Consider the following 26,000-nt stretch of genomic DNA (forward strand, 5'->3'; position numbering starts at 1 on the left):
TCTAAGCTGTGCATGGTTGTGCAGATGTATTTGATTCCAGCACTGCCAGATGCTTACCAGTTGATCCAGATGATCCTTGCTCAGCATGCGGTGAAGATCCCTCTCATCTGGACCTTCCAGTCCCTATCCCTCAAATCTTTATTTTTACCACAGCCATGTGACTTCTCCGCATTTCATGAGGGGAAGCTAAAGTGGAAATGCAAACACACATTTAAATAAACTATTTTATAAATTCCAGGTGCTGATTTCAAGAGTGCATCTTGCATATGCCAGAGAAAGAACATGTTGTTTGAGGGAAAACCTGCTTATAAATTTGTGCAAATTGAAAGGTAAATAATTTCTGTTTCCAGTACATTGATGGAGTAAGATCTCTGCACTGGTTATTTTCCCTGCTGTGAAGTATGTAGTATATAAATGTATCTGACATGTGTATTTGTCACTGTGCAGCAGCAGAATGTAGGAAGTGAATATCTTTAAAAAATACTGATTTCTGCTTCACAGAATAACGGAGTGGCTTGGGTTGGAAGGGGCCTTCAAGACCATCTACTTCCAACCCTCTGCCATGGGTAGGGACGCCTTCCACTATCTCAGGTTGCCCCGTCCAGCCTCTTTTCTTCTTCAGCATAACAAGGAAAGGTTCTCTAAAGTGCTGAAAATATTCCTGACTTGGGTTGCAGGGGTTTTTTTGCAGTGTCATGTGTGATAGGAGTAGTACAGAATATTTGTCTTTGAAAGCTCCTCTGCAGTATGTTCCTGAGGCGTGGGAATTAAGCTGAGGTTAAAACTTGAAGTGGTCTGATTGAACTTCCTATCTTTCTTAATTGTTATCTTTGTTCTGTGTGATAATTTTAATTTCGCTTCCTCCCTGGTAATCGTGGAGTAGTCTTGAGTTTGTGTTACATCAGACAAAAAAAAACACAGACTAATAAATGTTTTCGTGCTGATTATTGTTATTTTTCAAAGACAGATGAGAGCAGTTCCTTCCAGGTCACTTTGCATGCTTTGACAGACACAAAGTGCCACGATGATGTGTGGAGCAGCACAAATTAATCCAGTGCTGGAGATAAGCAGGGAGTGAGCGGGTGCGGGTGCCTGCTTTTGAGAGCTCACTTTGTAGGGACAGAAGTGGCTGTGGTCCAGCTCATGGCACGAGGATACAAACAGCAGGTGTAGCTTTGGAGTGCTTCATGACAGGGGCATTTCTGCTCAGGGGTGGGATTAGAGCTCCTATTGAAAGTTATATAACAGCCACGGTGCCGGGGTGGTTGCTAAAAATGATGCTTATCGCTCTTACGTCCCAAAAGCTTTAAGTCAGAAGAACTATTTTAAGCTGAAGAAATATTTTTGTTTTTTATTCTTAATGGCCATTGTTTCTCTCACAGACCCCACAGAGATGATTTTAAATGTCTACAGCAGCGGTGGCAATGAAAATGAAGTGTTTTTATAATGTAAGACGTGGACAATCAACAGTGAGTTCTATTGTGGGTGGCTGCTTCGTTATCATACCCTCATTAACGTACCTCAGCAATCAGCAGGGAATTACATTTTTTATTATGGCTGTCCTGTCCAATTTCTAAAATACAACATCAGCTGCTTTTGTCCAGCATATGATGATCCATTTGGGGAAAAAAAAACAAACTCTATTTTCCTGCCTCTGCTGCCCCAAAGGTTGGTGTTTTGCAGAAGGAGCAGTCAGCTGCTATGGTGATGGGCACAGGGTGGGAATGTGGACAGAAATAGAGGGAGGCTGAAGCCAGATTGTTCCTGCTTCCTTATGGTTTCAGTAGCCCTCTCTGAATTGGATGGAGATGGATTCCAAGGATTTCTCAGGTTATTTGTGGTTTTCTGCCTCAGATTCTCACAATTAGCACAAAATAATACGCAGGCAAAAAGGAGAGTGAGATTCTGAAATGGATAATGTTTGTACAGGATGTATGTAATTCCCTGCAGAGCAGCTTGTGCCCGTTGTGCTGGGATTTGGATGCACAGAAATCTCCCTCCTCCCATCCAGACTGAAGTCAGTTTTTGTTAATGCATAATTCATATCCTGAAGCCTTTGTCACAAAAACATCTTAACTGCCTTTCCCCCAGCTTGATAAGCCTGCTTTTGTATTTTTAGGATTTCCTTCCCTGCTAATCCCCAAAATCAGCCTGATGGGGTTTCAAAACAGAGTTCAGAGTAAATCTGAGACAACTTTTACGTCAAGGATGTTGCTCTGTGCAGCAGGTGATTCTCTGGCACCTGCTATTTATGGATTCTGCCTCCACAAAGAATTACTTCCCTGTGGCACCACTGCCACAGTCAGTGCACAAGTGGACTGCAGCTCCAGGGATTCTGCCAGGAGGTTTGGATGTATCTTTGGATACATCTCACAAGGAGTGCCTACACACACATTTTGTTATGAAACAAAGACAGCAGGTTTTTTCTGATGAATTTTTGGTGAGCTCTAATCCAGAATTACTCTTTCCATAGGGAACATGATGCCTGTATTTAGTGATGGGTTAGTGGCACACCTCAATTGCCTGTTCTGACTGTGAGTGCACTCACACAAGTACAGATTGTGAGGAGTCATAATGTGGTTAAAAAGTCTGTGTGAAACCTGGAGAAAAAGAAAGATGATTCTCAAGTTGTGTTTTAATTCATCTCTTTGCAGAACAACACAGAGGGGACTAATTCAAACAGTTTCTGGTGTTCTCTTCTTCCAGATTCTGAGGACAAACCTGTCAGTAATGAATTGTTCCAGAAGTACATAAATAAAGCTGTAGATGGTAGATCCTGTTTTTTCTCAGGTACAGCACATCCTTGTCCCTCCTTGGTATCAGTTGCTGTAAATACCTTGTAGCCATCAGGCCTTTCCTGCTCAAAGCTTTGAGGAGCTTTGAAAGTACAGAGATAAATGCATGGTGTGCCTGAATAATGGGTAAATGGGATGTTTCACTAGTGGGAAATAATTGCCTTCATTTGAGGGCTCTTTGCCTGTTCCAGAGGAATGTTCCCCAGATCTCTTCACTTTATAGCACTTCTCAGTGCAGCTAAACAGGAGGGAATGTGAAGTACTGTCATCAGTGTAGGAATCTTTTCAGTAATGGTTTGTCATTATTTTTCTCCCAAATGACCCAAATTTTTTTCTTACTGTTTATATCAAGCCACCACAGACCTTCTGAAGATTAAATTCCAGCTGTGGAGGCTTCGATTGTTTCTTACACATTGCTCTTTTTAAGATGACAGAATTGTTCAGTGAGAGAAATTCAAATGGAAAAATTCAGGCAAGCCTGCCTATGGGGAAGGTTGAGCCTTGTGTAGAAATCCAGTAAAACTTGAATAAGAACCTCAGAGTTCAGAGTATTGATTTTCTTGTGAAAGTTCAAGAACTGTGTTTCCTTGCAGGCTGAAACTCATCTCAGCTCCTCATGACCAGCTGAGCAAGAGAGATGGGATTTGATGCTATCCAAGGTGTAATTCCACACTTCATGTCTTTTTCTAGTGCCAGCTTAATCAGTTTCTGCCCACTCCCAGCCATTCATTTCCAGCCCAGCAGCAATGCAGTGCCACCTCTTCCCTGACCATGTGGAAAACCAGATGACTGAAAATAACTCAGTCAAGAAAAGAAATGCTTCATTTTTTTTTTTTTCTTTGTGTTAGAATAATTTGAATGAATTTCATGGCCCACAGGCAGTCGTATTAGTACTGCTGAAGGTGACAAGAAGTGCAGCATCAGAGGCAGCAGTGAGCACTGGAGGGTGTCCCAGTGCTGTGTGATCTTGCTGTCAACAAAAATCTGCTCTGGGACCATATCCTGAATGAAGGGCTTCCACTAGCCACAGGATTATTTATTGAACTACTGCTTTTCATTTATTTTATTAAGGAAGATTAACATCTCCTTGTTAGGGCAGGTTTATTTTTTTTACTTGAGGAGATAAACCATCTCTGTGAGAAGTCAGTCAGCTTTGTAGACAGCCATGAATGTCAATAAAGTCTTGGCAAACACAGTAGGTATTTATTCAGCCTTGCAAATTAAAAACATTTTTCCTGCTTGTTTAGTGAAGGGAACAAAAAAAGACAAATTACAGAGCGGATGAGCTCTCTTGATAGTTGGAATTCATTAAGCTGGTGGTGAAAACGCTGGGGGATTGATGGTGCAGAAAAAGAAAAGATAAAGCAGCTTTTCCCCAATAGCTGTGGTTTAAGTTCAAGTTAAAAATGACCAAAAAAAAAAAATCCCTTGAAGACATCTGTAACTGACTTCACAATCCCAGTTTCTATCTGGGTAGACAGTTCTTTCTCACTGCAGTTAGTATTAATTGGTTTTTCAGTTGACAGATAATTTCTCAGTGGCTCCTCCATCTCCATCATGCCATGGGGTGTCTGCAGCAGCTCATAAATGAGATCCATGGCCAGATGTTAAGTAGGAAGTTCACACAGTCCCTTCCCATGGTACAGACAGAGCCTTTCTGCAGACTTGTCACTCTGTCATCTTCCCTTGGCTCCACATTTTATTATTATTTTCAAAAAAAGGGATTTAAAAAGTTACAGTAAGTTGAGCAGTTTGTCAGATGTGATGTTCTCACAGGCCATTGTCTGCAGATTCAGATGGATCATAAAGCTGTCGTGAGTGCAGCTCTAACAAAATCCATTTACACAGCTCCTGTTATGGCAGAGCATGGAAAGGAAGCAGTAGGACTTATTTTTTAATTAATTTCCTGTACAGAATCATTAGTCCACTGTGGAAGTTTTTCCAAGTTGCACCCAGTGCATGTTGTGTCTGATTATCCCTGATTAATGGGATAAAGTGCCCACAGTTGTCACTTGGAGCCACAGACCATTCTCATGTCATTCCAAGTGTAGGAATTCTGTAGGAATTCATCATTGGAAGAGAGAGGGTTCTCTAGTAAGCATTTAAATGCGGTTAAACCACCTGTAAATCACTAAAATGATTCAACAGCAAAATAAAGCTTTAGTAAACTCCATTATTGCAGTTCTTTAATTGCAGACAAAACTTTAGTCATTCAAGTGATCCCATCAATGTCAAATAAAAACATGAATTATGAAGCTTGTAAGATCAGAGCTTAAAGTCAATGACATGTCATTCCTATAATTTTCTCTGGAGGATTACAGAGCACTTAATTTGTAACTGCAGAAACCCAAGTGTAGCAAGATGCTCTTCCATCTACAGTTTTTATCTAAGTCATTGAACTCTGAGTTTGTTCTTTCCTGTTTCCCAAGTTCTTACTTGTAAATGTGAAGACATTAACTTCTCTGTTTTTCTTCTTCCCAGTTCAACGAGGAAATTCCCCTCAGCTCTTCTGATCATTAAATCTGGGAAGGATGGAGCAGTCCAAGATTTGAAACTGTTTTAAAACTTCCAGCACCTAATTAGAAGGAGGCATCTTGGAGCAGCACAATAGCTCTCTATCTGCAGTTCATTTGGTTTTCCAATTTAGAAATGACAGTTTACAGCCCTGGTGCGAGCGTGTTTCTCGTTAGCCTGTTCTAGAAACACACAGAGTTATTACAAGTTTTGAAAGATGCTTTCTTCAAAAGTGCAAATGATATTAAATAGCAGGATTTGCTGTCTGGACAGCCACACGGAGAAGCTGTGGTCTGCAACCATCCTAAGGCTGGTGGTAAAGGCAGAGCCAGGCAGCCGGACTTCAGCTCCAAATCCGTGGATGTCATGGATACAACTGCATGGAAAAGATGCTGCAGCAGGAATTAGCCTTGTCCAGGGGAGACAGTTGGGAAGTGCCCCTGCTTTTCCTTGTTTCACAGATGGATCTCATGTTTCTTTGGTTTTTTTCATGAAGATTTTCTTGGAGAGGATTGTGTTAGCTGTGCTGCTGACAGATACCCTCTGTGAGAACTGTCCACACTGGCTTGATTTCCCTCTTCAGGAGTTGGATTCCTAGTCTGAGCTGGTTGGGTTTGTTGTCCTTGGGGTAAATGAAAAGAGATCTGCATGTCAGCAGGTGATAAAACTTGAGGAACGGGTGTAATTATTTTGTTCACATGGTTTTCTGCCCCCTGAAGAGAAGGAGATTGAGAGCTGCCTGTCCTCAGGACTCGACAGATGGGTTCATCCTGGATGGTGGTTTGGGGTCTGGAATGTCAATTCTACAAGGACTGGCTGAGGGTTGAAGAGGAGACTCAGGGAAGACCTTATTTACCTGAAGACCAACATTTATCTGAGGGAATTTATCTGGTGAGGTGGAATCAGCCTCTTCTGCCAGGTGACAAGTGACAGGATGATGGCAAACAGCCTCAAGTTTCACCAGCAGAGGTTCAGGTTGGATATCAGGAAAAATTTCTCCACTGAAAGAGTCGTTAGCCATTGAAACAGGCTGAGGGCAGTGATGGAGTCACCATCCCTGGAAGTGTTCAAAAAACAAGTGGACCTGGCACTTCATGATACAGTTTAGTGAGCATGGTGGTATTAAGCCAAAGGTTGGACTCAATAATCTCGGAGGTCTTCTCCAACCTCAGTGGTTCTTTAGTTCTGGTCAATTAAAATCAGCTTTCACTGGGCTTCCAGAGGCAGGTACGGAGCACATCCAGGTGTAATATACTGCAAGAGGGAAAAAGTGCTTCATTCTTGAAAACATTGCAGCAAGGCAAAATTCCAGAATTCTGCATGGCTGAAGGAAAAAGAGTTTGGTTCTGCCTGCACTCTAAAGCAGCTTTATTTTACCCATTAGTGTTTTGTGAGTGTGGAAGATTCCCAGGAAGCTGCATGCTCAGGGCAGAGCCTGGGGACATGGGCACAGCTCTGTCCTGCTGCTTCCTGCCTGCTCTGCTCCACACAGGCACTTTCTGGACAGAAAAGCTGCACAATAAATCCAGTGCTGATGTGGCCTGGCGTGGTGACAGCTCTTCCAGTAACTGCAGGAACTGCCTGCTTGCGGAGGCCCAGCCTGCTCCGATGGGTTGTTTTCCTTGAAACTGTTGTTCTGCTGCAGATGGGGCACGCTGTGTCTGTGCCTCCCTCTGCCATGCAGAAACTTTGTGGTGCCTTCTGTGCCACTGCCCGTGGTGATTTGTTCCTTTCTGAGAGGCTGTGGTGTACCTGAGTGCTTCCCAGGATGTGTCAGTGGGAGCAGGGCTGTGCAAACACTCAAGACTTGCTCGACACCGCTCTGCAGATGTGCTCTGGGTCTGATGTTTGTTCTGCCAGCTGAGATGAGGAGCTGTAGAGAGGTTATTAAAAAAAAAAATCAGTTTGAAAGGGGATAAATTGTCTAGAACACACTTCAGTAGCAGATTTCCAAGAAAGAACCCTCTGTCAGACTTCTTAGAAGCTGTGCTGGCTCCAGGTGCTAAGTGCCAGGTCTGAATAGCCCATAATCAACTCAGTCCTTAACATAAGGTTTGGAGACACACTTTTCCCCTAATTTGCAAATCCCACCTCAGCTAGAGCTGGCTGACAGGTGGGCAGGTTTCCAGGCTCCCTGCATAACCTTTGGGATGAATATTCAACCTTTAGGCACTGATGTGCAGCTTCTGTCACACACACTGATCTTTGTGCTGTTGAAGATTCGGTAACATCTTACATGTTTTGCTGTCACAAGAGGGAGTTTTGCAGCAGTGCTGCCCTTGCTGGTTTGTCTGGGTGTAGTCGTGCTGTGGGCAGAGCTCAGCAGACAGAATGTGTTAATAAAAGGCAGCAGCACAAGCAGGATGAAGGTCCTTCATTCCTTGTTAAAGCCTTGTACGTGTTGTTCAGGCTTGACTAACAAAATTCCTCTGAGTGACAATGCTGCAAGCAATTCTCTTGCTGTTGGTAGCACTGTAATAGAAAACAGAAGCGAGCATTTGAGTGACTCAAACCAAAATCAAGGGTAAGAATAAGAAAAAAGCATCAACTGTTTAACAGGAAAAATAAAAACCCGACGTGGCTAGGTATTCTTCTGTGGCATTTCCAATTTATTGTTACAGGAATATCCTCCCAGCTAGACTCAAGCTCCCTCAGGAAGCTGGTTTCATATGGTGGTTTAGATTTAACTATTCATTGTCTAGCACCATTTGAAATCAGTGTTCTTGGAGGAAGAATGCCTGCCTTCATCAGGGAAACGGACCCTCGGGAGCCTCAGAGGAAAAGAAGAGAAAGTCAAGATCCTCCTTGTGTGGTTCTGCCATTCCAATTAACGTCCACCACCAAACAAAGTCCCTCAGTGGGACTCTGGGGGTCTGTGACCCAGGTGACCTCTGGGAGAGCAATGCAAAGATTTCAAAGGCAGAAATTCTGCTGTCATCATGTTTATAATATTTGTAAGTGGTGAGGAACAGCTTCAGAACCCAGGAAGGTTTTGAGACAGAAGCAAGGCAAAAAAGTAAAACACAGAACTGTAACTCAGTATAGATGATGCTGATTTTAATGCCACAACTAGTAAAAACTACTACAACTAGTTCATACAACATGGTGAGGAGTAAGGAAGGGATCTACCTGTGCTCTTAATTTTTAACTCAAAACCTGTTTTCAGTGTTTTTTCTTACCACCTCATCACACTTGTAAATACTTTGTATGCGTATCATACAAGACAGACAGTCGAATTTGAAACAGGTAATTCTGCACTGAAGCACTGGGAGTTCTGGATGCTGTTTGCACCCCTCCTGCATGTTCAGATTTTTGTTGTGGTGTGTTAGGCAGATAAGAATGTGTTGATCTATTTTGTGTGGCAAGACTTGCCAGCGTGCAGGTTGGTGGCTGGATGTGCTCATGGAAATGGCCAGCAGCTGAGAATTAGACCACAGGTGGTTGGTCACATTGTCCAGGTCTGCTGAAATCTGCACAAGTGTTTCAAGATTATATTTTTTGAAGTTTTTTATTGTATTAAAAATTGTGTGTACCTAATGGTTGATTTTGAAAATTTTCACTGTCTAAACCTTTGTTTTCTCAGCAGTGCTTTAATAAGAATTATATCAAATATGTGGAATTTCTCCAATGTGAAATGCTGTCCAGCACATAATTCTTCATCCTTGCAGATCTCCGTAACCCCTTTAGAGGATGACTGATTTCTTTTGGTGTTCAGAGTCAATAATAATTTCTAGCACCATTTGAAATCGGTTATAGTGATTGGGGAATTGCACCTCCTGAATTTTTGCACGAGAGGCTCCAGAGAGAAGCTTTAATGGTATGAAATTAGGGAAGTGTGTTATTTTAGTGAATGGAGTTGCTGAATTCAGAAATGCTACAAGTTTAAACTCTGAGAGGCGGAGAATTGTAAAATGTATAACCCAAGGTCTTGGTTTAGGTCCTCTGTGTGAAGACTATCCTTGGAATGGTTTGGAAAGCCTCGCAGTGCTGAGAGGGAAGATGAAGGGAGATGGTTTTCCCAGTGAGAATAACCAGTGTGGACTTTGGATCAAAGAAGAAGAACCCCACCCTGTTGGTTTAATGATCTGTCTGTGAGGTATGAGGAAATTAGGAGCAGCAGGAAACCTTCCAATCTGCAGCTCCTGTACTCTGGACGTGCTGAAAGCAAGATCTCATGGAGGTTTTCCCTGCCAGCCTAAGAGCTTCTTGCAGTCTCCTCTTGTACACTCGTTGCAGAGTAAACCATAAACAGCCTGAGTCACCTCTCCAAGGGTGTGTAATATGTAAGAATTTCTCCGAAATTTCAGCTCTTCAGAGACACAGCTGGCTGGAGGCAGAGTCAGAGGTGGGTCCTGTCTCCACTTCCAGCAGGATCTCATTAACCATGAAGACAATCTCTGAAAATCATCCTGCAATCAGCTGGTCATGCTACATCCAGCTTTTTGGCAATTAATAAAACCAACCAAGCTACAGCAAGAGTCACACACCAGCCTGCAGCAAGGCATCCCTGTAGCAGGGGATGTTTTCCTGGATGTCCTGGTGAGTTCAGCAACGTACTGCTTTTCCCACTATTCCATATAGGGTAACTAAAAAAGAGGTTTTTTGTGAACAAGTGGAGCTTTTGAATATTCAGAGGAATTTCTAAGGTTGTGGCTGGTTGTTGGAAGCAAATCTACCTTCCTTTTATCCCCTCCAATTTTTTTTATGTACATGAAAATATATTGAGAGTATATTGAAAGCCAGAGAAGGAATTTTGGCGAGGGGATGGAGTGACAGGAAAGGGGGAATGGCTTCAAACACAGAGCAGGGTTAGATTAGATATCAGGAGGAAATTTTTCCCTGTGAGGGTGGTGAGGCCCTGGCACAGGGTGCCCAGAGAAGCTGTGGCTGTCCCTGGATCCCTGGAAGTGTCCGGGGCCAGGTTGAACAAGGCTTGGAACAACCTGGGGTAGTGGGAGGGGGTTGGAATTTATTTCTAATTAAGATAATCACAAACCAAAAAGGAGTTTTGTGACTTCTCTCAAGTCTCTTGCTTCCGTCCGTTCACAAAATCCACCTTCATGCTCTTGTCTCATTTTTCATAGAGCTTTGAGAAGTGGTGAGTTTTAGTACCAAAAAAAAAAAGTGGTCGTGTTTAGTACAGAAGACTGTAGGTTAAGCCCTTAAATTAATGGAACAAATTACTGAAATATGGAAAATGCAGACTGGCTAGCAGCATGAGGGGTTTGCAGTACAATGCAGAGCACTGCATGTTTAAGGGGGTTTGACAGATGTTCTTGTGGAGGTTAAAAGCTGTGCAGAATTAAGTGGTGTTGGAAGCGTGACTTGCAAGTAATCACCATGTTTTAAGTACATCCACTGCCTAAGGAGCTCCCATGCAGTCAGCTGCTTAAATGATTTCTTGTGGGAAGTCCCTGAAGGAGCAGATGGATCTGTTTGGATCTGCTGCTTGTGCTGTGCATGTAGGATCAAAACGTCTGACTTCAAGGAAACTTGTTAACACAAAAGCCAGTCTTAAGGTTCAAACCAGTTACAGAGTGGTGCAGAAAGAGGTGAAGAAGGTTAATAACGTTTTCATTCTTTCTCTTGAAAGGCAAGAGGTTCTTTGCACCATGTAGTCAGAAAAATGGAGCTGCCAAGTGATTGGATCTCGTGGAAGTATTTTCAGACATGAGCATTGCTGCTGTGGTGCAGATTGTGTCCTGCTCATGGTGGATCTTCTTTACAGCAACAGGGAAAGAAAGGATGAAAAAAGGAAGAAAAGTGCTGATGAATACGAAAGCATTTCAGTTTAAAATATATCTAAGGAACATGAAGACATATATAATGAGAAGTTTTTTGTTTTTTATTTTTAATTTATCCTATTTGCTCTCAACTCAGATTTGGGTGCAAAATGGTCCCTACAAAACCTACACGAGTCTCAAAACGCCAGTCAGGTACCACAGTGGATAGCTTAAACTATTTGTTTGCAAGTCTGCTCTGTTCTCCTGTTGACAGACCCTGCAGCAATCACAAAATGCAATGTGCAGGGGGATTGTTTCCATGGCCAGAAAAGTTTGTCCCGTTGCCAGTGTTCTGGAATGATTTTAAAATGAAATCAACACTTGGACTAAGCCAAAAGCAGCACTGGAAGTCATCTGCTTCTCCCAAAAAACCCTCTCACTTCTGGATTAATATAAAATGTGCTGGATGGTAGGATAAGAGGGAGAGAAAGATGATGTCTCTTGGGAAATTTTTAATGCAAAAATATTTCGGAAATGTCTGACATTTTTTATTAATGAGTCCTGAAACCACTTCATTCTGCTACATCAAGCCAAAATTTCAATTGTTGCAATTAATTTGTCTGAAATTTTTGTGATCTTGCATCACAGCCTCAAAATGTCAGGCTTCTACATAAGGATGTTCTGTGAAATCCATTGTATATTGGGAATCGGGGGGGGAAATAACCTGGTCGCGTTGAGTAGGGGCTTGGGAGTGGTAGTGACAAACTGCTTTGTTTTCTCAGCAAATAAATTGAGGTTCAGAACTATAATTTTCATTAAAATTGATATAATATTCAATATTAATTAATGAAACATCCAGGCGCAAGATGGTTATGAAAGAGTGGAACAGTAAATGAGACAAAATTGTGATATTCTACAAGATGCTCCCTGATTTCTTCAAGCCAGTTTGAGACTTCTTAACCAAAAATAACTTGTTTGTGTGGGATCTGCTGTGTCCTTAGCACACATTTGCAGTGCAGAATGGGCAGCAGAGGTACGAGGAGGATAAATTCGGATATTGTGGCTTTTACTGTGGGCTGGTCGAGTCCTGCTGGGACCTTTGCTAAGTATGAAGAGCAGAGGCTTGTGTTGGCAGAGCTTTGCTGTGCAGTAAAACAGGCTGTTAGAGCTCACAGCAGTGCAAAGGTGCCAGCAGAGCAAATTCCTCCTTGTTTGGGTAATCCCAATGAAAATAGTGTTAGAATTTCTAACTATCTGGTGAATCAGATCCAGTGAGGGCAGTGAAGCAAACTCCAGTGAAGCAACCTGGGTTAAGCTGCCTACAACACAAGGTTGTCACTTTATAGGTATCACAAAAACAGTTCTGCTCTCCTGTTTTCTGACAATGGTCCATCAGACTGCTGGGTTTTTTTCTGCAGGTGCTGCAGGTGCATCTCCTCTGGAAACATCCAGAACTTTGGGGCTTCAAGCAGAAAAGCTGGACCAGCTGCGTGCTCCCCCCTCTGCTGTTGAGCGGACAAGAGGATGTTCAGTGTGTACTGGTCAGTGTAATGGTTACAGACTCTGGGTCAGAAGATGTTCCCACTCAGTTCCTTGAAATAGGAGGCAAAAAATGTTTTTCCTGATGACGTTCTCACTCTACTGGATTTCCAAGAACAGTCCATGGAGGGATGTGTGACTGCCTGCTCTGCTGCCTGGATTGCTGGGTATTTTAGTCCCCTCATAGGCAGTTTCTGTCTGTGCTGCCTTCTCAGCATCATGTCTGTCTCCCCCAGAGGATTTCTCTATGGAGAACCTGCCATGGAAGCAGATGATCTGTCTTCAGTCCTGGGGGCAAGTCAGTAACATAATTTACTCCATGTCAAAGAAGGTTTTTAATGCCCCCTTGGCTCAAAAAGATGAGATGCGCCTTGGGATCACAAAGATTTGACTTCAGTGTTTTGGTGCTAATGAAATTCAGAGTCACAGTTTGGTTTGGGTTGGAAGGGACCTTAAAGCCCATCCAGTTCCATCCCCCTGCCATGGGCAAGGACACCTTCCATTATCCCAGATTGCTCCAATCCCCATCCAGCCTGGCCTTGGCCACTTCCAGGGATCCAGGGGCAGCCACAGCTTCTCTGGGCACCCTGTGCCAGGGCCTGCCCACCCTTACAGGGAAGAATTATTCACATTTTGCTGAAGAGGAAAGTTTTCTTTGGTCTCTACTCTCCCAAAGCAATCAGTGTGTCAAGCCCTGCATATCTCTGGCTGGATTCCCGCCTGGAGAACCACACACTGACCCTCATTTGGAGCAGCACAGTTTGGGGTGAAGTGGCTGGGAAGGGGCATCAGCGCTGTGTGGAGGAGCCGGCTGTGGCAACAGTTTGCTGAGCAATGCATGGCAGAGCACGGACATCAGCTCTTTTAACTTCATTGCTTCAAATATCATGATTGCTTCAAATAACATTACTGAATAAAAACACAGTGGGATTTATTTATAATTGATGATATATGTGGAAGATACTCCAATGCCACTGTGCAGATTAAATCCCAGAACAGACTGAAAGCTGTAAAATCCACGAGCACAGGTGAGTGAGCTGCTCTGTTGGTAGCCTCCAGAGGACCCCAAAGTGATTTTCTCCATTAGATTTTGCCATGATTTAATCTTCAATCTTGCCTGTCCTTACTGTGAAACACACTGGGAAGAGAATGGCTTGATAGTCCCCCATATAGTTCATCCTTACTAATAATGCCATGGGGTGATGGGATTGCCTGCTGAAAGGTGCCAAAACCCTTACAAATCCAAACCTGCTCAAAAACCACCTCTGGGAAAACCTAAATTTCTCAGGAAATTCATGGGGATTATCGCGGATTTCCAGGCTTCCAAATAAGTTGTCACGTAAAAGCTCTCCACTATGTTTCCAGTGTGAGAACTGAAATCACAACTTGAAGGAAAGAGAAATTCAGTGCAAGTAAATTTAAAGATTTCACTATGCAAATCAAAATTCCAGTTGGAGAACTTTGGAGCGAAACAATGGTGTAAAAAACCCCACTTTTTAGTTGAGATTAGCTTGGAAATTTTAAGGCACTCATGAATAATTTATAAACCAGTCTTCCTACGGATGAGCAGCAGGACGAGAGAGTGGCTACGTTTGTCACTGTATTGAGATGTTTCCTGGCAATGGTGGAATTTTTATGGTGTTCTTTCTCATAATGGAGTTGTTGCTTAGCTTTTAATGTCCCAAATGTAAACAGATCTGAGGAAGCAGATCGTTAAAAACGTTTAGAAAGGGCGAATGAAAAAGTGAAGTACTTATGTGCTGTGTTCCAAGCAAAGCCTATAAATCACCGGCGTCGGAATTCTCTGACAAGAAGAAAGTGGTTTTATGGACTCACAGAAATGGCATTGGGAGCAATAGTGAAAAGATTAATTTTTTTAAATCGTGGCAGAAGAGCGGAGGGAATAATCTGAGAGGTTTGAGAAGCTGTCCTGTGCTCTGTTTTCAATTTTAACACTTTGGCTTAACAAATTCAAAATCTGATTCAAATCTGCTTTGCCACCTTCAGCTCCACAATCTCTGAAGCCATAGGACCCAGCTGACTTCACTGCCTGGTGCTCCTGCATTAGCCAGGCTGGGAATGCTTGAATCCACGCAGAGGTTTTATGTGTAGGAGCAACTCAGGAAAAAAGGGTTAAAAAAAGGCAGTTTTCATTTGGTTTTCAACTCGCAAAGCTGTTTTCTAAACTCAGATTTGGGTTTGCAGCGTTCAAGAGTCACTTCAGTGACCCATCGCCGTGTCCTGGGCGGGAAGCCGGGGGTCCTGTGGGATGCAGGGGTGGAGATGCCAGCCCCTGGAAGGCAGTGGTGCAGGGGGAATCACTGAGGTGCTCCTTGGCTCCCCTGCCCCTTGCCAAGCCAGCCCAGCAGATGTGAGATGCTGCCTTGGCGCGGGCAGAGCCACGCGGTTCGGCTCGTCAGGAGAGGCCGTGGGTGGAGAGGAGCTGGCAGAGATCCCAGGAGCCGCTGGCAAGAGGCTGCGCGGGGGAGAGCGAGCTCACCACCCACCTCGGATGAAATCATGGAATGGGCAAGCGCGAGGAAAGGCTGGTGAGGAGAAGGAGACCTAAAAAAAAGGGTGGGGGGCAGGAGAGGAAGGATGCTGGACCAGCAAGGAGGGTAGTTCCTGTGCTGGTGGGTTCGAGGAGGATCTGGTTCTCACAGGAGTCGCTTGTAACAGATACGGAGCTGGAATAAGGGCAGGAATTTGTCACAGGAAGGTTTGCTCCAGCAGCATAGAAAAGAACTTTGATACCTGACCCCTTTGATGGAAATTCATTAGCATGTGTCTGAACAGAGTGATTGCTCCCAGGCAGGCTGCTGCTTTCCCAGCCTAACCTCTAACCAAGCTTGGACCAAGGAAGATGCATTCCTGGAGCGAGGAGGAGCTGGCTGGTTATAACAGTGTTTTTAAGGGCTGCTGAGAAAGGGACTTTACAGTGCCACTTCCCTTAACCAAGAAGTAGGTTGCCTCAGTGTTCCCAGTTGGATGGGCACATTGTCTCATCCTTACTGTGCAAACCAACAAGGAAAAAGTCCATTGTGGCTTCTTTGTTACACTTTGGGACTGAACATTGCCCAGTATGAACTACTTGGATTTTTTTTCTCCCCCATATTTATCTGATTTATGATAAATTACACCACTCATGAGAGTAACTATTTCAATCCAGTGAGAAGACCTTCAGTGTCCTTGTTTTCCACCTGAATTTGTGTCCAAGCTGCCTCCCTGCAGCTCCTCCCACATCATTCTGGAGAGCTCAGGCAGGTGAAGAGCCAGCAGAAGGAGCGGGTGTCCCTGGAGTGATCAGCACGAGGTTTTGTCCAGTGCACCCACTGAAGACAGCCTGAATCTTCTGCTGGGTTTTGTTGGATCCTTTTTGCTCCTTGCAAACACAATTCAGGACAAAACCGTCACAGTCTGACTTTGAGGAATGGGATTCTCAGCACTTCTGTCTCTGCTCCAGCAAGCGAAAAGTGATGCGTAAGACTCCTTCTCCCCCCGTCAACTCCAGTGGGTGCAAAGTTGTAACTGTTTCAGGAAAGATACTGCCAAAAAAAAAAAAATCAACCAAAAACCATTCCCCTAGCTCATTTTCTTTTCCCAGAAAACCAGATGGATGAATCATTACAACAGCAGCTATGACAGGGGACCAGACAACAGACTGAGCCCGAAGCCCAGCCCAGTTGAGGCAAGATGAAAAATTGTCCAAGGATTTACCAACCCTCCCTCCCACATCTGTTTAAAGGAGCAAGACTCCAGAATTAGGGCATGTGGATTTTATCCTTCCTCTTGCATCCTGCACAGCAGCAAGAGCAGCCATTGCAGAGACCACGGTGTAATAAATCCAACAGGATCCAGCAGTGAGGTCCAGTGAAGTAACGTGATGGTGTGGTCGGTGATGATCACCAGAACAGAATCACAGAGTAGTTTGGATTGGAAGGGACCTTGAAAAAATCCCTTTGTTTCAACTTCCCAACACCTTCCACTAGACCAGGGTGCTCCAAGCCCTGTCCAACCTGGCCCTGGACACTTAAAGGGATGGAGCAGCCACAGTTTCTCTGGGCAGCCTGTGCCAGTGTCTCACCACCCTCACAGACAAGATTTCCTTCCCAATATCCCACGTAACCCTCCCCTCTGGAAGTGGGAAGCCATTTCCAGTTGTGTTGTCACTCCATGCCACTGTCCCAAGTCCCTCTCCAGCTCTCTTGGAGCCCCTTTAAGCACTGGAAGGGGCTCTCAGGTTTTCCTGGAGCCTTTTTTTTCCCCAGCCTGGCTCCAGAGCAGCAGGCCCGCATCCCTAGGAGCATCTTTGTGGCCTCCTCCTGATTCACCCCAACGCATCCCTTGTTTTTCCTGTGTTGTGAGCCCCAGGGCTGGAGGAAGCTCTGCAGGTGAGATCTCACCTGAATGGAGCAGAGAGGCACAATCCCCTCCCTGACCTGCTGCCCACACTTGTGATGCAGCACAGGACTGAGGTGTCTGGGCTGCCATCAGCCATTGCTGGGTCATGTTGAGCTTCTCATCCACCAACACCCCCAAATCCTTCTCCCCAGGGCTGCTCCCCATCCGTTCTCTCTACCTGTTCTTGGAATTGCCCAAGCACAATATCCAGCTCCTCAGACCAGAGGGAGCAGCCTCAAGGCTCTGTTTGTTTGTACCAGGCATTCCTCTGCAGGAGAGGAATATTGTGAGATATGTAGACGTGCTCCTAATATAGCAGAGTCCTATGCGTAAAACCCATCAAAATAACACCAGAAGTGACAAGGTTGAGAAGGCATTTAAAAGTTAAGAGATGGCTGCCTTTAGGATGCCCACAGAGCCCCTGTGGGCGTGTGTGGTTCATCCTTAATTACACTTTTGAGAGGTATTTTTTATTCCAGAGGACACTGCCCCATTCCCCGCACGCGATGCTGGTACTCACTTGCTGAAAAGCCATTCAGGGTTAGGGTTTGTTTTTTTTTTTCCTTCTTCGTCCTCATCTCTGCAGCATCTGAGTGCTTTGGCCAGAGCAGTTGCTCTGATGACATTTTTTTTTTTTCCTTTGGTGAGGCTCTATTGTAGTTTCTGCTTTACAAACAAAGAACCAGAGCACAGAGAAGCAAAGGTCAAAGAATCTATTAATTTCGGGTGCCCAATTTGAAGTAGCCAGTGCAAGATATTCAGGACTCTCTGTTCAAAGCGCAGATTCCTCTCATGCCTTTCTTTGTTTTCTTCCAACCCCCTGCTTTGTTCATTGCCCTCGTCCAACTTCTGCCTCTTGGGCGCTGTAATTATTATTTTTTAAATTCAAATGTTGCTCTTAGGCTTCGAGTGTTTTCATCGCTGCCTGAAAAGCTGTAGCTGAGATCCACTAGGCAGCAAATGTTCCCTTTCTCTCAAGGTAAACAACGAGTCAGGGAAGGTCACTCCAGGTAAAAAGCCACAGGTCTGGAAGAAAAGAACAGGACATAATTCAAGCCAAAGTACTCATGAGCAATGTGGAGATCTCTTCACCTCTCCTACCCTCTGCAGCTCCCACGAAGCTCATCACAGAGCAAGGGCAGCACAAATAAGCTGGATCTGGGATAGAAAAAACTGGGGGTTACCTCAGGTGCTCAGGGCTTGGGTCCATTGTTGCTTTAGCAGAGGCAGCTGTGGAGGAATTGTGTTTGGGGAAGCAGAGGAGACCACGGCAGGAGTGGGAGGGCAGAGGGAAGCCAGCGGTACCGAGCGTGTGCCTCTTGTGTTGGGAATAGCTTGTACTTGTGGGACTTGGTCAAATGCCAGGAAAACCCTGAGGGTGAGGCTGCAGTGCTCCTCTTGAGATGTTCCAGCCCCTGGAGCCCTTGGGAACAGCACTGCTGAACACTGTGTGCTCTCAGCTGCCCCAGGCACAGCCGGATCCATCCACAAAGGACACGTGTCCTGGGCTCCCTCCAAGCTGGAGCTTCCAGCACATCCACCTTTTTTATTCCTGCTGCAGAGTCCTCTGGCCAGGAAGGTTTTGAGTGACTGTGTACCACATCTGAAAACACTCTCCAGCCTCAGCACTTGGCTTTGGCACAGGGAAGCAGTGGGGCAGCGAGGGGAGAATTTGTGAGCCTGCATTGGCCGGTGGCTGGTGAGTTTGCAAAGGATCTACCCCAAACTTGGGACAGGAGCTGGGGAGATGAGCACAGCTGAGACCTCAGATGGCCCCTGGGGTGTGGGTTTGAGTAGGAGAGAGCTGAGAAGGATTTGGGAAAAGGAGAAATGATAATTCACTGTGGAACAATGCCTGGATGGCTCCGAAGGGGACCTGGCACCCATCGGTCCAGGCATTTCCTGATGCCACAGGGGATTCCTGTGCTCCTCCTTGCTGCTTCCTCCACCTTTGGATCTCTGCATCACTGTTGCTGTTGGAAACACCAGTATTTCATAAGCTGGAGAGCTCAGGGCTGCAGAAACAGCACAAAAGCAGCTCGAGGACATACAGAAGCAGGAAAAGCAATTCATTTTTTCTTTTTTTTTAATCAAACTTGCATAGAAATGTTGGGGCCAAGGAACATCTTAACCTTAAGTCCAGACTCCCACTCTGAGCAGGACTGTAGCCAGTGTGTCAGCCACGTTCTGGCCAAGCCCTAAATCCCCTAAGTAAGGGGGGTACAGTTCAGGTGGTCTGTGTCCCAGGGTAGCAGTGTCTCCCAGCAAGAGCTGAATGTGAGCCACCTGTGTCCCACTTTGCCACTGGTGCCTTTTGCCACAGTCCAGCACGGTGGGGAGGAGCTTGGCTGTGTCTCTGAAACCCACCTCTCCTGTGTTTGTAGCCGGTTCTTAGCTCACCATCAGATCCTCAGGACTGTGCAGGGCTTTTTTCCCCACTGCTGGCACCATTTGCTCATAGTGAAAGCACAGAAACCCTCCTTCAAACCCCCTGTGCTCCCCCAAAACCAGGGCAGCAGCCAGAGCATTTGTGGGCACACCTGTGGGACATGAGTCACCAGCACCTGCATCTCCCATGGGACCCAGCCCCATCTCCCACGCTGGGGGCTTTCTGTCCATGTGGAGGGGTCCAGAGAGCAGCTTACAACTCCCCCCCACACCAGAACCTCCAGAGTGCTGAACTGGGGAGATGGGAAGCCCTGGAAGGGGCAACTGCTCCGTATTTCCTGCTAGAGCCAGCCCCATGCCCGAGAGAACATCCAGAGCATCCTATCCTGCCCTTGGAAGGGGTGGCAGCAGGGTTGGGCCAGGGGAAGGAGCTGGACACACCGCTCGTGTTTTCCATGCTGGAAACCTCCCTACGTGCCAGTTGATGAGGATGAAGCTGTAAATCAGCCGGAAAAACTTCTCAGTCCTCACCATCACCACCGGGGGAAAGAACTGTCTGGGGGAAAGATAAGGAGTGCGTTGGTGGTCCTTCAGTGTCCCCTTCCTCCAGGCTTCATGCTGGTGATGTAATTAGTGATTGATATTTAATTTTTCACTTTTAATTTCACAATGAATGTGAGCAAGGCGAGCCCAGATGCAAATAGGAGCCGAGGCCCTTCTGCAGGGACCCCAGGGGACGCCCCAGCCACCCCACACTGAGTCACCAGAGCCCCCGGCAGGAGCCAGGAGGGGACGGAGGGGTGACAAGGCAGAGCTGCCTACTGAAAATAAATAAATAAATAAATAAAAGTCCCCAGTTTGTTGGTTTAGTAAGGAGAGGAAAATAGAAGTTAATGCTGCGACCTAGTGGAGAAAAAATAGACATGCAGAGTCACGGCAGAGCTGATCGAGGCGAGGGGAAAGCAGAAGTTTGTGGAATTTGTGCCTGGTGGAGGCTGCACCGCAGAAAGCTCTGCTAGTGCGGCTTATTTTTACGGGATTTCACAGCTGAGAACGTGGTCTGTAGACTGTTCAGGTTTCCAGAAGGTGCTCAGCTTAGCCCTAAATGATCTGGGGCTTGTAACTAGATGATATTTAAGGTCCCTTGCATTCCAAACCGCTCTGTGATTCTGTGTTTCTGTAATAAAGGGGCTGTGACCATCACGTTAAACCCAGCACAACTCCAATGTGTCTGCAAACGGGGTGGATAAAGGTCTGCTCCCAGCAGTGTCCACTTGGGCTGGGATCTGTGCTCCCAAGTACTTCATCCAGCCCCAGCAGGAACTGGGATTGGAGAAGAAACTGTTTGCTGGCAAAAATGGGGGGGAAATTCATCACTGGTGAGATGAATTGCCTGCAGCTGTGTAAGCCTGAGCTTGGCACGGTCTGGGATGAGATCCAGTGCCAGAGCACCTGGACTCAGGAAGTGGAAAATCCCTAAAACACAGGTTTTGGGTCAGTAATCACCCAAATGGGAGACACAAACAGCACCTGAGCTAAAGGCTACTGTGAGTAAATGCCAAACCAGCGCAGGGAAAGCGTGTGGGGAAAGGCACAGGGATGTTGTGCCCAGGCTCAGGGTCCATGCTGCAAAAAGGGGCTGGAAAATGGGAGGGATTTCAAAGGAGAGCCCCGGGAGTGAGGAAAAATTCTCAGAGGGGTGAAGCTGAGCTCAGTGTGTTTCCCAAGTGAGGAGGGTGGATTTCAGCCCACCACCACCGTGTCTTGTGTCCAAGGGACCCCAGTCCTTGGTTCCTGAGGTGGGTGGCCTGGAGAGCACCCAGGGACTAAACCCCTCTGCTGAGACCCCACCGGAATTTGTACATCCAGGAGGGTTTGAAACAAGGGAAGGGACAGGGGAAGCTCCCTGGGGCTGCCTGGGACACAGCCTCTGCCTGGCCAGGATCCCTCTTGTGCCCAGGGCATTGCAGAGCTAAGATGCCTCCAGGATTAAATAACAGCTGAGCTGGGGGATTTACAGACCCAGGGCTTGGCTTTGGGTGCTGCAGTTGGCATCGAGCTACCTAAATGGCCCCCTCCACGTCTCTGTGGCTTCACTGACCCACAGACAGCAGCTCCTTTGGATTTGGTGGGGACCAGTGGTTAAGGCCACCCTGGACACCTTGTGCTTACAGTGTCACCTCAAGTAAATCACAGCTACTGAATTTTATTCCTTCTGAACATGGAGGAATGAAGGGATAGGCTTGATCCTGCTCACCCTGGATCAGGGAACGGGTGGCAGCCCTTCAGCCTGGTGCCCAGAGGCTAGTGGCACCTTACCCTGAATCCCTGCTCATGCCACGTGTCCTGCCACCAGATCTGTGCCGTGCAAAACATCCCCCACACTCCTGCTGCCCTCCAGCTTCTGGTTGTCATCGGTGGGGCACACTCAGACCATTAAAAATAGCCAAACATTGCATGGAGAAGGCAGCAGGGGAATTAGATGGAGGAATATAGCCAGGAGTAGCAGGAGGAGGGAAGTGAGGAGGAGGAGGAGAGACTCTGGGGGAGCAGAGAGGAGCACATCAGCTCGAGGCAGCTGCAAGGAGCCCAACAGCTGGAAGCCAAAAATAAACCTCAACAGTGAATCAATTCACTCTGGGGAATGGGTGAATGGGGGAAGCAACAGCAAGGGGGAGAGGATGGGGAAGCTGATGAACTGAGTATGCAGGAAAATCCACAGAGCAATGAATCACCTCCCCAAAAAGCCCCTTTTCCCAAAACCAGGCAGTGATGAAGCAGAAAATGGCAGAGACAGAAACAATTATGGGGCAAAGGGAAGTTTCCCCCCCGGTGAATAAACATGCAGAACTGGCTGACCAGAAGTCAGGGAGTCAGTCAGTGAGTGGATAAATCAGAGTGAACAAGCCCTGGTGGTAGGGCCTGGCTGCCAGAGGCTCCTGGAGCGATGATTCCTTGACATGTCCACCCAACAGAGGGGCTGCAGGGCTGCCATGGGGACATGGAGGACCTGGAGATGCTCCTCCAGTGCCAGTCCCCAGGTGATGGGAGGACAAGGAGTCTCAGGCATGGGGAAGTGGGCTGCAAATGTTGAGCTGGGCAGAGGAGGGGATATTTGTCACTGCCATGGGATGGGTGGTAGGTCCCAGGGACCAGGATGCAAAGTCCCCTAAGCTCCAAAACACATTTCTGGGGCATGGGATGAGACACTTGGAGCATCACAGACAACAGACATTGAGATCATCGTCTGGGTCATGGAACAACCTTTGAGGGTGGCTAAAATTTAATAGAAGTTACATTCAAAGCTCCTCAAGAGGCTGTCTAGCTTTTAAAAGATGATGAGGAGAGCCTAGGAAAATTGTGGAGAGAAACTTGAAGAAAATGCTTTGTGTACAGAAGCTTTGGAATTTAAAAAAAACAAAAACTGTGGTGAGACATCACAGAGATTGCATCTTGCAGAAGACACAGATTTTTTTATTAGGACATGGCTGCTTTTGGCCACCATAGGAGAGAACCTGAGTAGAGCAAGGAACCATAATTTGTAAATGAGTTTCGGGTGTTTTATCAGAAAAGAGGGAATTTGGGGCTGCTTTTTTCCAAGCTGAGTGCCCCAGACTTGAGACTGCAGTCCAGCTCTGCCCCTGTTCCATCCTCCTCCATTCCCTGCTCCATGAGGCTGTTCTAGGAAAAGGATGGTGGGCATCAAGGCAGGATTAGAGGGCTGGAAGGATTTGGGAGCTGAGTTTGTGTGTCTGTGGGAAGGGGTCATATCTTCCAACTACCCCCTCCCTGTGCAGCTGCTCTCCAAATCAGCCTTTCCCAGTTACCATCCCAAAGGTCTCCAACATCCCAGCACTGCTGGGGAAGGGAATGTCCATGAACAGGTGCAGGCAGAGAAATGGACAGAGAGAAATCAAGATTATTCACATGGACACAGAATCTTTTATGTCAAGTTCTCCACAGCTCAGTGGGGAATGGAGGTGCTCCCAGTCCCCATCCATGGGGTTTGCAGGGAGCGCTCCATTCCCAAGGCTGCAGGGAGGAGCAGTGATGCTGCTGATGTGCGGCCGTGCTGTCACTAGAGGGAAGCAGAGCCATGTGCGTGGGGCTGGGCTGGCACTGTGGCAGCGAGGGGACTGTGCAGAGACACCCAGAGCAGCTTTCCGCTGGGGGAAGGGGACATCTTCGTCCCCTTGGGCTGGGCAGGCAGCGAGGGCCGGTGGGTGAGAGCGACAGCGACAGGAGCGGCTGAAGGGATGCTGCTCTCTCCAGGGACACACTTGGCTCCCGTGTCCCCTCGCTGCAGTGCCCCTCAATGGGGGCAGAAATAGGGGTCAGGGGCACCCCATAATGCAGGGTCGTGGCCAGCCGGGCTGGCTGGGGACTTTGAGCAGAGTTGGCTCTGCCGAGGAGGTGGCACTGCTCCTGGGGACAGTGGGGACAGCTCATCGGGCGGGGCATCCCTCTGCCACCACCCTGCTGGCAGCCGTGACCCTCCTGGCATGGGTTAACGGGAGGGATTTGGGGGTCTGGGGGCAAAGGTGGGGGAGACACGAGGTGGCAGGAAGGGGACAGGGCCCCAGACTGCCCTTGGAGGGATGACTGTGGGGGGATGACAATGGAAGGATGATGATGGGGGTGACCACGTTGTGTTGGCGGTTCTGCTGGTCTGTGGACCTTGGGGAATGTGCAGCACACACTCGTGGAAGCCACACCACCCACAGACAAGGCTTGTCTCCAAACCAGCTGCTTGGGACCTGGAGATTTTCTCTTTTATGGAGATGAGCAGCCAAATTAGTCACTTCTCCCTTCACCTCTGGAGGTTTGGAGGATTCCCCTCCTCTCCCTGCGTGCTGGGCTTGGATCCACTGGCACCCTGAGCTCTCCCATGGGGCTGCCTTGGCCACAGCCCACCTTCAGCCCATCCACATCTCTGGGGAAATCTTCCCCCAAACATTTGTCAGCTGCAGATCAGGATAATTTCCCGGCATATTTGGAAGCAAATGCTTCCTGTAAATTTCTTCAGTTTTCCACTGCTCCTGAGAGATTTTGACACAAAGTCAGGCTATTCACCAGCAGCTGCCAGGAGTTTAGTTCAATAACAACTCTTGCTGACGGAGCTCTGCCCATGTCAGTACAAGCCTCAATCATTGTGTTCTTCCAGTGCAGGTCATGGAGCCTGGAAATGCCAGGACTTGCTGCTTTGGCCAGCACAGGGCTGTATCTGTCTGCCAGCCTCGTGCAATACCGGTTAACTTGCTGTTTTTCTCAATGCCATCTCTCCTGCAGAGAAATTCCAAAAGGCCTTTTGGTAGCTCAGCCATGCCAGTCTTGGAAAACTGCATTGATCCCTTGGCAGGAGACAGGGCAGGAGGATCTATGTGGTGCCTCTGGGTTTCTGGGGGAAGGCAGAATATCAGGAGAAGACACAAGCTGACAATGTCAGCATGGATGACCAGAAGTGATGTTTCTCAGGTAATGGATAAAAGACACTTCCTTTGGTCCCAGCACAGCAGCTTTTGTGTAAGCCATGGGGCAGGTGCAGCCATGGATGCAACCTAAGGAATTTCCATGGGGAGCCACCAGCAAGTCACTCCCATGCACCATTCCCATGCTGCCAGGTTAAATACTTCATATAAACCTCACAACAACAGAAACCTCAATTCTGACATGCTGGGAAATCACAGAGCCATAGAATGCTCTGTGTTGGAAGGGACCTTAGGGATCCTCTAGTTCCAACATCCCTGCCATGGGAAGGGACACCTTCCACAAGACCAGGTTGCCCATAAATAATTGTGGTTTGAGGTTTTATACCTCCAGAACTTTCTCTTACAGGTCACTGTTAGAGCTGGTGTTTGCTCAGCTCGTTATTAGCAAAGAATGTTCAGAGCTGGATTTTTGTTACTCTTGAGCTCACATTGTTGATGCCACAGAGGAGAGAGCTGGAAAACAGCCCAGGTATTTTAGCCCAAGGTGATAAATCTGCATCAGAGACACCCAAACTGGTCCTTTCTGGTGACACTTTCAAATGTGTGACCAAACTAAAGGTAATTGAGAGCTCAGCCAAGCTTGGGGGGGAAGGAATATCCTCAGCAAATGGGGATGATAGCAGGTTTATGGTACATAAAAAATCATTGCAATGAGGAAATGGCTTTGTTTGTCTGCTGGGAAGTGCTGGTTTGGAAAAAGGAGATAAAATATCAGCTGGCATTAGATCTTGTGCTCAACAGCTAAAAATTACTGTCAGCAGGAGTGATTTGGGTGAGGAGGGAGAAACACATAGGCAAAATGACTTGCCCAGGAGGACAGAGGCAAAAAAAATAACCAACAAAAAAACACTGCAAGATAAAAATAGTGTTGTATATTTTGTATTTTGTTCCTGAGGAGTGGAGGCCACTGGAACTCCTGGGGGGGATTATTGTCCACTGGATCAACAGCAGGCTGGATGATGGATGCAAAAAGGCTGCAGTATTGTGATTACCTGAAGGCAATTTCGAAGAGAAGAACAAGAAGTGCTAATGAATGCCTTGTTTTTAAAAGGAAGTTTTCTCCCCAGCAGAGAACTTCCTGCAGCTGCTTCTTTTTTTTTTTTTTTTTTTTTTTTCTTTATTTCTTTCTTTCTTTCAAATTTTCTGTTTGA

The 26,000-nt window shown here is 46.6% G+C and overlaps 2 long non-coding RNA genes across 5 annotated transcripts in view; one reads left to right on the forward strand and one right to left on the reverse strand.

Annotated features, from left to right (window-relative positions):
* Positions 1-13,444, forward strand: part of LOC131592577 (uncharacterized) — a 124,275-nt gene extending 110,831 nt beyond the window's left edge. The window contains exons 4-5 of one of the 4 annotated variants that reach the window (XR_009280666.1): positions 9,247-9,848; positions 10,903-10,956. This is a non-coding gene — a long non-coding RNA (uncharacterized LOC131592577). Of the gene's footprint in view, positions 1-1,382; positions 1,449-5,276; positions 6,536-9,246; positions 9,849-10,902; positions 10,957-12,450 lie in introns of those variants that run through there. The other 3 variants (XR_009280669.1, XR_009280665.1, XR_009280667.1) reach the window with 3 other exon arrangements.
* A 1,186-nt stretch (positions 13,445-14,630) lies between these two features.
* LOC131592578 (uncharacterized) lies at positions 14,631-18,979 on the reverse strand. Its single transcript, XR_009280671.1, has 3 exons — positions 18,157-18,979; positions 17,493-17,998; positions 14,631-16,116 (listed from the first exon to the last, which is right to left on the reverse strand). It is a non-coding gene; the product is annotated as an uncharacterized LOC131592578 (long non-coding RNA).
* Between the last annotated feature and the right edge of the window lie 7,021 nt (positions 18,980-26,000).

The sequence above is a fragment of the Poecile atricapillus genome, chromosome Z (assembly GCF_030490865.1).
Source record: "Poecile atricapillus isolate bPoeAtr1 chromosome Z, bPoeAtr1.hap1, whole genome shotgun sequence".
Taxonomy (NCBI): domain Eukaryota; kingdom Metazoa; phylum Chordata; class Aves; order Passeriformes; family Paridae; genus Poecile; species Poecile atricapillus.